Raw genomic sequence first — 10,364 nt, forward strand, 5'->3', positions numbered from 1 at the left:
AAAAACATGCTACCACATGTGCTGACAGAGCACATGAAGGATTTATTGGGGGCTAGCTACACAAACTGAATAAGAGGGTTTTTGTCTGGACTGACCCACCTGGACGTGATCCTGTACAATGTGCTCTAGATGACCCTGCTTGAGCAGGGGGGTTGAACTAGATGATCTCCAGAGGTCCCTTCCAACCTCAATCATTCTGTGATATACAAATATACATCTCTTTCTACAGCTGTGGTCCAATTTGTGATTTCCAACAGGATTTACCTTTGGGTATGTAAAAAAAATTTTAACAGAGGAACCACCTGTGTTTCTATTGTACTCCCAGTTCCACATTAGCTTAGGTGAAAGACAAGCAATAGGGTCAAAGTTTCCACCTCCAATAGATATCTGTACTCATATAGAAAAGAAGTATGCTTATTTTATTAGTTTTTCCATTGTGTGCTTTGTCAGAAGAAGTGGAAGCCAGACCGTCAGTGAAACATTTACATAGAACTACATCACATAACTTTTCCTATTTTACTGTCTAGAAGGGAGTGACACTTCCTAAAACGCTGCTGGAGGTTTCTCTGATTATAGACTGAAACAAAAGCCAAAACTGTGCTTTTAAGGTCTCTTAGTGACACAGTGAAACAGCGAACATGTTTGATCACCTCTGTAACTAGCTTTCAGAAAAGCTCTGTTGTGCACTTTGCTCCTAAAACAATATTGGAAAATGCTTGTTAGATTACAGATATGTTTACAGATATTAAGTAGAGTATTGCTACATCTTATTTTCTGCTTCTAAGTTGGAATACGTTTGCAACCCAGGAACCCCAAGGGTTTGTAAGTCAAAGTATTCCTGCCCAAAATGTGGCATTATTAAGCCAGACTTTCTAGAAAACCCTGGGCTTCAAAAGACAGCAAGATTAAAAGTATGACAAGAAAGACTATTTCCAGTTTATGCAAAAGATATGCAATAGGTGTGACTCACTGAACTCAGCAGTTATTTAGTGAAGGGTCATCCATAGGTGAGCTTCACCTGTAACTGAGCAACTGCTCTGCCTGTTTGGACTGACCCTTGCCAGTAACACAGACATTTGTGATCAATGCGCAGCTGATGGTAGCAGCAGAGCTGTCAGAGTGCAAATATATAAAAAGCAACTTAAAATCCTTCTTTCAACAACACTGTGAGTTTGCCACCAAGAAAAATATGATAAGATATTTATCTGAACACCTAAGTATTTTGTTCCATGTACTCTTAGAAGATTTTATAGCATGAGCTTAAAATACAACAAAAACAGATACCTGAACTATCTTTACTTTGAGAAAAAAGAAGTTTCTCCTATCACACTTACTGGGGTATAGAAACCAAGGTGCTGAGGAACAGGGACTGCAGGATGGGTCAAAGGACAGAGGACAGGCACCATATCCTTAGGCATTCTGGTCTCCACAACTTCAGCTACTTTTCCTTGTCCTTCCAGCAGCTGTCTTTGCAGACAGTACCCTAATTGTGACTGCAAAAGGCAGGACCATTTCAATTATAAGAAGTGTTCCAGAACCTCAGGAGAATTACTAAAATGCCTCTACAGTGAGGATTTTGAAGAAAGCAGGACAGCTCACATACTTGTGAACAGTGCTCCAGAGGGCCATCTGAAATCTGGCAGCATGTGCAGAAGTCAGATGCCCATGACATCTCCACATGGTCTCGCCTGGGTGACTAACTAGTGTGGTAGGCAGTGCACAGACAGCCCGATGTCAGAGACCACTGGAGAGCTCAGTGCTGCAAAGCAAGGGGCTAAGAAGGTCAGAGCTTATGAAGAAGATTATGATCTCAGTAACAGCTGCCTTCATCAGACTTGCCCATTCTTGGTAGTATGCTATAGCACTGAATGCTCAGCTTTGATGAGATGGGGAGGTAGGTGAGTCGTTCCCCTTCAGGAAAGACTTTTGCCTTGTTTAGTGAGAATTTCTTCTCCTGCTTGGTCTGGACAGGTATAGACATCCTGTGGGCTGAGAAGCGATGTTTATGGTTGTGTCTCCAAGGGATGCGATCAAGTCCAAGATCTAAATTCTGATGCTGTCTCCACACTTTTATCAGGCAGCAAAAATGTAGCCTCGACATTTTTTGTTTTGGGGGACTGAGGCAATAAAGCATGTGGGATTTTCCTAGGCCATGGGGACACACTAAGTGTCCATCTGTTTCTGGTGTGGCCTCTTCAAGAGGGGAACCGTTCACATGTAAGATTTTCTGAAGACAAAACACTTAGAGGAAATTTAACAGATTGCTAATGGACAACAAACTAAGAGCTACTAAAACCCAAGCTAACACTGGGATTAAGGAAAAACAAACAGAGAACTCTGAGGGTGGATCAAAGGGTTTTCTGGTAGGCTGAATTCAAACAGTAAGGAGCTCTAATCTGAGTCAAAGGCAGCTGAGAGAAACTGTCATGCAGCTCTACAGCATGAAACACAAGGAATCATAGGCTAGGTGAGTAAATACAGGGGCTAGAAGCCAAAAGTATGCACACTTTGGTGCACAAATGTGCACAGGTGGAACCAGCATCTGGAGACTTAACTGAAGGAGAATCTTTGTTTGTAAAAATGGAAGGGAAAAGAAGGGGACAGGAAAAACCATGGAGGGAAAGGGAGTGACATATCCAGGTCTATAGTGGTCTTTTGACACCAACCCTAATGTGCATTCTTCTATGCTCATGTCTTGCTCAGGCAAATGCTTGAATTTAAGGAAAACAAGATCCAGACACAAAAGAAGAAAGCATATGCTGTTTTCCATTCTGTGCTGGCTTCTTTCTACTTCTGCATTTGTGTGTCCATCTTTAAAGTGTGACCTCTTGCAGCAGGAGACTGCTGTTTCTTCTCTTTCTGAGAAGCCTTCAGTACACAGGTGTGCCCAAATGATGGCCACATGCCTTTTGGTCGGAAGTCCCTCCAGTCCAGGAAGCAGATGTTGTGGGTTTTTTTTTCCCCTCTCTGAACAAAGTCAAAACAGGCTGAAAAGGAAAAGAAGCAAACAAACCAAGCAGCACAAAAAGTCTACTTGTTTCTAAAAGCAATTCTGGAACAGTTTACGTCGGGTCAAATGTTCTTTTAATTTCTAATTATCTTGAAATTCACTTTGAATTGAAGCAAATAAAAGGAAGATATGAACTTTGCAACTTAATCCTACATGTAAGAGGCAAGTGAGTTGGGTCACATTTTCACTGGTGAAAAAAAAGGAGCAGTATAAATACAGATGAAGACTGTGGCAAGATCAAAATTACCGACCCAGAAATTCAGTTCCTCTTGCAGTGGTTTCAATTCTCATTCAATTCTATGTTTTTTTTTTTTCCTCATTATCGTTAGTGGTTCACTTCTAAAACAGAATTTCCAGGGGTTTATTTCTGTGCTCTTCATAAATAAACATTTCTGAATGACCATTTCAAGTGCTTTGGAGAAAGCTTGGAGTGAGCCAGCAGCTTTTCTGTCGAATCTGTTGTGGAGCTAACATGCAAGTGCTTCTGTGTATCAAGGAGGAAGGATTCAACAAAGAGTCCAGCTGCCCTGTTCCTCGTGTCAAAAGTGGCATTTTCTTTTCTGCTGTCACAGAATAGTCTCAGGATTACAGTCACTGATTCCAACTTTTGCACAAAGTACTTTTTACCAGTATATTTTTCTTTCCTCATGATCTTCTTTAATGACTTTCTTTTTCTCACTGAAGAGGAGGAAGCAGTGAAGTGACAAAGTTCTAAACAAAGGCATCATTTATATATGACACATTATATGTTAGAAGAACTCGAAGAACTCTTTGGTTCAAAGCCAAGCATTCAGAGGTCAAGGAAGGCCAGAGTGAAAATTGCCTGGGCAAACTTAATCAGGCAATACATGCTTTCATTACATGAATGCACACAATCATTTTCTATTGGACCCCTATTCTCACTCAGCTATTGTGCTGTACTCATTATTGTGTACTACACACAACCTGTTTTTAACTCCTTAGAAGGAATGTCCTTTGATGGCTCTTTGGATGATGAAAAGGTTTATTTTCAGTCCCAGTAACCAAACTGGAACCAACCACCCCTGCCGAGACCACATGTTTAGTGCCCTAGATGAAGGGGTCCTGCCTGATTGTTCTGTAGAAACACTATGTGCAAAGTCTGGCTCTTCCTAGGAGCTAGGAAGGGACTGAGCACGATGAGCAGGGACAGATGTGCAGAACAAATGCTTACCTTACTCTCAGATAAGGCTGACTTTTCCAAGAATAAAACATAAAATATAACCTGAGGCAAAGGTATGGCAAGGAAAATTTTAGTTCTAGCCTGGCAAGATTAAAAGCAACTTTAAAAGCAAGGTTAAAAAGAGTTTGATGATGGAAAACATCAAGCCAGCTTAACCATAGACAATACCACTAAGTATGCTTGCCAAATGTAGAGATCTTCTTACAGTACCTCTCGCGGCAGGTAGATACTTCTTTTCCAATAGGCTTCAAAGAGTTTTTAAATAAAATTACATTCAAACAAAACAGAAATTTTACTAAGACCAGTCTGCTTTTGTATGTGTTTTTCCAATTCTTAATCAGATCAGCATTTCCTGTGAAAGTCCAAAATCAGATAGGCATAGCTTAGCAGTGAACAAAGAGATGCAGCACAGGTTTTCCCTTTTTAGAGTTTGCAGATCACAAACACATAGAGCATTTCTGCTGAGTGCTGGAAGTGTGCTCAAAGCTTTACAAAAGCAAGAGAGGCATAGTCTGTGTCCCAAAGACTGTGCAGTCTAAGCTGGCCACGAATGTTTTTCCAAGAAATTCCCATCTGTCTTCCCATCTGAACATATCTTTCTAACAGAACCAGAGCAAGTTCATTGGCTCGCCAAAAAACTTCAGTGTCTTCATTTATATCAGCTGTGTAGGTAACAAACCATTCGAAAATCTGGCACTTCAGCTGGAAAACCAAAGTTGGCTGACATGAAGAGAATTTGAAACCACGGGAATTTCACTACCAACCTCTACTTCTATTTTTCTTTGGCTTAGCAGTTTTTCTTGCTATTTCCCCATTTTGTCTATTAAGTTTACTGGAATGTGAGGGGGGAAGGGAGGGTTAGTCATAGTCAAGTCATGTGTCAACCAGAACAGAATACCATATTGCTTGCTAAATAATGGCTTACTCTCTTCAATATTTCTATAACCCAAGTGGGCATTCCCTTCTGACTATAGTTAGCCTCAGGATGAGCCAAGTAATCCTGTAGCCATTTTTAGTAGCAAGGACCAAATGTCACAGGCATACATTGCTCTTTCTTCCTGTTTACACAGGCAAACGGAAAAGCACATTGTCCTGGAGTACGTTATATGCTACCATTTTACGGCCCTCCTCAAACAGCATACATGGAGGTCCCATCAAAAACTCCAGCAGCAGGACCAGCTGTTTAACTGTCCATGATAAAATTTTGAGAGAAAAAAAATTTTATATATATATCTCTCTCTCAAATCACCTTTCAGAGAATGCTCTCACAAGATCTGAATTGGAAAACCTTAACAGTGTGAAAGACACACAACTAAAGACCTCATTGCGTGGAAGAGAGCACTGAACAATGGGCATCTTAAGACAATGATACTGATCCAAATCTTAGTGTTTTTACTTTGAAAACACACATAGTAATGCTTGAATTTATTTGACATTTTTTCTGCACATCTGTCTAAGTATAGCCCTCTGCTGACACAAGTCTAAAATACTTCCATTTTCAACTAGCCATTCACCATACCACTCAGTTGAGCATGAGGAAAATGTTTTACTGGTGGTGATCTATATTTTCTGAATAGGAATTCCTAAAGAAAAGGGCAGGAGGAAAAAAAAAAAAAAGCTACTCATTTTTTTCTTATTTGTCCACAGATTATCATACTTTGCTTTTGTCTACTCAGCTCAGCTTCTAACAAAAGTAAGAAGAAATAGGAAAATATGTAAATCACTGCTTTAGCAGAGAAACTAACACCAGGACTGGGGTCCAAGGCAGGAACTCTCCCAAATCATAGTGCAATGCTGCTTCTGCAGCAATAACAGAGGCACTTCTCTAAGAGATTCTGCTTGAATCAGTATATTGCCAATGTATGTGAAACACAGCTACAGAGTTCAGCTTGTAACTTCCAGTGTAAATTGAACCCATCAGGGGCAATACAGATCTACCAAATGGTATGCAAAATTATTGCAATTTTTTTGAGCTCTAAGCCTTCTTGAGGAAGCAATCACCTCAACTTCAAAGTGTTTTAGATTCTGTAGCAATAAATGCTGAAAGATGTCAATATTGACCAAAGTTTTTCAACCATGTCAGCCTAAATGTCCTCAGTATGTTACAGCAGCAAATAGAGTGCAGATCCTGTCCTACGAGGGAAATTTTCTTTGGCTACTCTCTTGCCAACAATAGATATAAAACAAATATTGCTTATTACAAATATTTCTGCTGAGACTGTTTCCCAGACTGCCAAGAGATTTATAGCATTTTCCCCCTTGAGACTGGCTCATGTACAAAAACATCTTTTTACAAACAAGTCAGATTAAAACTTTTTTTTTCTAGATCAAATATACATTTCAAAAAGACCATATTTATAAATATATATAGTTTATTTTTTGGAGAGGAAGAGATGACTGACACATATCATTCATCTGAACAGGTAGTACTAAAGGCATCAGCATGCTTTACAGAATAACACTAAGCATATAACACTAACCTGGCACAATATCAGAGCAGTTAATGAGTTCAACCTAAAGGACCTGCAAATTTTCCCTAGCTCATGATTAATGCTTTTTCTTTAAAATTGTCTCCACCTTTTTACATTCTTTCTATTTTACAGGCAGCAAAACCAAAATATAGAAAAAGATGTCTGTAAGTCAAACTAGTTGAGCCTACAAAGGATGGCAGGTGCACTCTATAACATTTCCTTGTGGTCCTGGTCTCCCATGCAAACCTTGGCCACATTCTGCCCCTGAGTTTGCCATGACCTGACCATGCACTGTGCCTTTGTCCTAAAGGGTTGCTTTTAGAAGGAGACATAGGTATAGGATCAGGAGCTGCAGTGCACTCCAATAGGTCCCCAGTCTATATGATCAAGGGAAGACAGAGTACCCTCCAGAGCTCACCTACCCCACCCTTCAGACAGAGCCACTAGCTTTTTCAAAGGTCCTGTGCTTGGCACCTGCTTCAATTTAACTGAAATAAAAGATATTCTTGATTTCCACCATGATGAAGAACATTTTAAAACCTTCCTTGAAATTAAATGACTATAATAATTTCAGTAAYCTAATTCAGCCCTGCTAAGCAGAACATTTTCCACAGTCTTTTCACAAAAGGAATTTCATAACACTAACTTTATTCTTGTTTTATTCCTGTTTTATTTTCTGGTTTTGTTCCTGAAGAAGTCCACCCTTACCCCGGCACTTTTGATGTCTGGTTTTAAACTCCCTGACATTTCCCAGTAATCTGCATATCCACTGTCCACCAGAATTTAACATTTTCTTTTTTATGCCAACTCTTCATGAATTATGAACACTACAAATCAGCAAACGCTTTAGGCATGTAGCGAGATACTAGTGTTTGCACATGATATTTGGAATGAATCCAGCGAAATCAGAGCATCTTGCAGAACTGAGAATGTTTCTAACGTAGGTATGCTTTGACTACTACAAATCATTTCACTGAATTAGCAAATTTACTTGCTAAATCTGCCTAGGAGGAAAGAATCTCTTCAGGGAACAGTGGTAGTTTTACTAACGGGAGAGAATGAACAGTGTCAAAGTTGAAATAATTAGTCATCATTATGTTTACTTTATTCTACTATGAAATATTTGAGTTATGAAAAACAGAGTGGAATGATATCATAATGTATCCCCAGGACATGAATCACACCTTGCTATAAGAAATTCTCCACCAAGTGTTCTATAAGAATGCAGAAAATAAGATTCTTGGACTGCATGGCACTTAACGTGTGAAGTCGAGGAAGATGGGAGAGGAAGTCAACATGCCTTTGCACCCTGCTAGGAGCTCCAGGGTGTTTCCTCAGAGCGTGCCTCCATGGTACGCTTAGTCTTTGCCTTTCCCAAGGGGATCTTTCACCCTACATTCCCTGCGACTGCCTACTACTGTTCTCAGGCACCACTACCTGCCACAGCTCCCTCTTCTCATGGGTCTACATGCACCCACTGGAAAGACACATACTGCACATGAAAGAAATTTTTATTATAGACCTTCAATATACAATTTCCACTGGAAATGATATGTTCAAGGACATCACCAAGGACATGTTAATAACCATCATCTCTGGTTTAGAAACAGAAGTAATAATATGATTGAATTTGGTGTGAAATTTCAACATCTCTTGTGTTCAGAACCTGAAGTTATGGAAATGTTTCTAAAAGGATTCCACTAGTCCTCTTTATTTTTGCACACACATAGATCTAACAAAGGAAAAATGTTACTTTATTCAGTCCAGAAACTTCGTTTCAAATGCCTGTAATTTTAAATGCATAGCTGACTTTTTCTCTTTTCCTTATGAGTTTGCTGGGACATCAAAATCAAGTGATGGTGACTCATTTTAAAATTCTATTTCTCTACCTATGTCTCTACAGTTGACCTGTATGTTATCCCTAGGACCAGGAACAAAGGTTGAAATCTGAATCCTGCTTGCACTTCTACTGTTGAAATCCCAAGCTTATGCCTTTGCTCTTGGACTGCATTGCAGAATCCACCAAAATGATACATTTTAAACCAACCTAAACAACCTAACCGCCTTATGTATCTGCTTTTTGATGTAGCACAAATAAGCCCAAACAACAAGAGCACATGGTCAATATAGGTTCGACTCCATATACATTTTGCATCAGGGGCCCTAATTTTTTATCTCAGGGAAACGCTACCATTGCTCAGACTACTGTGAATGCAAAAAAAATCACAGACAGAAGAGCAGTCTGAATATGCATTGCCTGTGGTAGCTTTTTTTGGTATGAAGTACGTGTATGACAAATACACTACCTAGAGTGGGCACATTTGCTTACCTCCTAACAACAGCATGTGTTTATGCCTTGACTGGAGTTTCAGGAAACAGCTCGAGTCAGCTCCTGCTGCAGGTAAACTGGTTTAACAATCTCACCTGAAAATGGAGACATTGCAAGCACACAACATGTTATGAAAAGATACGCTCATTTTGTCATGAAGGAAAGAAAAACACAGCTGAAGTCTTCCTATGGTCACAGGTGTCTGTAATACTTAATGTCAGGTCATAACTATAAAGGTTAAATTTCTGCAAACTGCAGGGAAAAGCATTGGATTTGTCCAATTCTCGTGCTCCGAAGCATTTGACATTTGTGAGATAAAATGATTGTGACACCCTGAGCACTTTTTTGGCAGGTGCTGATAGCTCCATAGTAACTGGAAACTTGGTAAGAAATCYAAAACTTACATAAACATAATCACACAAGTCAGCTTGCTTCTTCTCTCCGTACCTCTGTGACTGGTGCCATTCATTGAATCTGTATCTTTGTTGCTTTGAAAACAGCCAGATTAGTTCAGGCTCCCTGTCATTGTCACAGGACAGAAAGATGGGATTGTATGGTGTGGTAGAAGGGAATCTTTCACATCCACAGCTTAAAATTACTCCTAGCCATTCTTGTGTTATTTAATTGAATCATGAGAACAAAATCTTTTTATAGTGGTTCTTTTTTCCTGCACTACAAGGAAACCCTTCCCATACTCTTATTTTATAATTACTACTGCACACTGGAAGCAGTAACTAAAAGAGCTCATGCCATTCTTCACATGACATAAACTGCAAGAAATCAGCTGTAAGGTTTTTAACCAAATGAAGAAGGACTTCTGCAAATGATTAGCTGTTCTCTATAGTCTAAACAAACTTTACCTAGGGTGACTTTTATGCCCTTTACCACTGTCTCTGCTACACTCTTTGGAAAGATAAACAAAACAGGTAAAGCAGATCATTCTGATTTGCTTTCAGACTCTCAGGTAAGCAAGATCTGTACACAGTCCCAGCTGCCTTAATCACAATGAAAAAAACTGTATCTCTGCATGAGCAAAAACTCCAGCCAGCACCTTTCTGTATGAATCAGGACCACAACAATATTTTTCAGTTCTTGGGACACCCACCTTTGTATCCCTGAAAAGGATTTCTCTTTTGGCCCTCTCTTGCCTCCTTCTTTGCTCCTTCCATTTGCTGCTGTAACCTGCTTAGTCTGCAGCCTCTTGCCTTGGGCAGTAGTAACCCAGCAGCACTTGAGGTTTTTTGTCCTCCTTTGGTTCTCATTTAAACAGGTAAGACAAAAACATACTTGGTCTCACCCTAGTGCTTGCTAGAGAATGCTCTTGGCCCTATCACCCTGTTTCAAACTTTCTTC

Source organism: Apteryx rowi, unplaced genomic scaffold (assembly GCF_003343035.1).
Source record: "Apteryx rowi isolate R43461 unplaced genomic scaffold, aptRow1 scaffold_898, whole genome shotgun sequence".
Classification (NCBI taxonomy): Eukaryota; Metazoa; Chordata; class Aves; order Apterygiformes; family Apterygidae; genus Apteryx; species Apteryx rowi.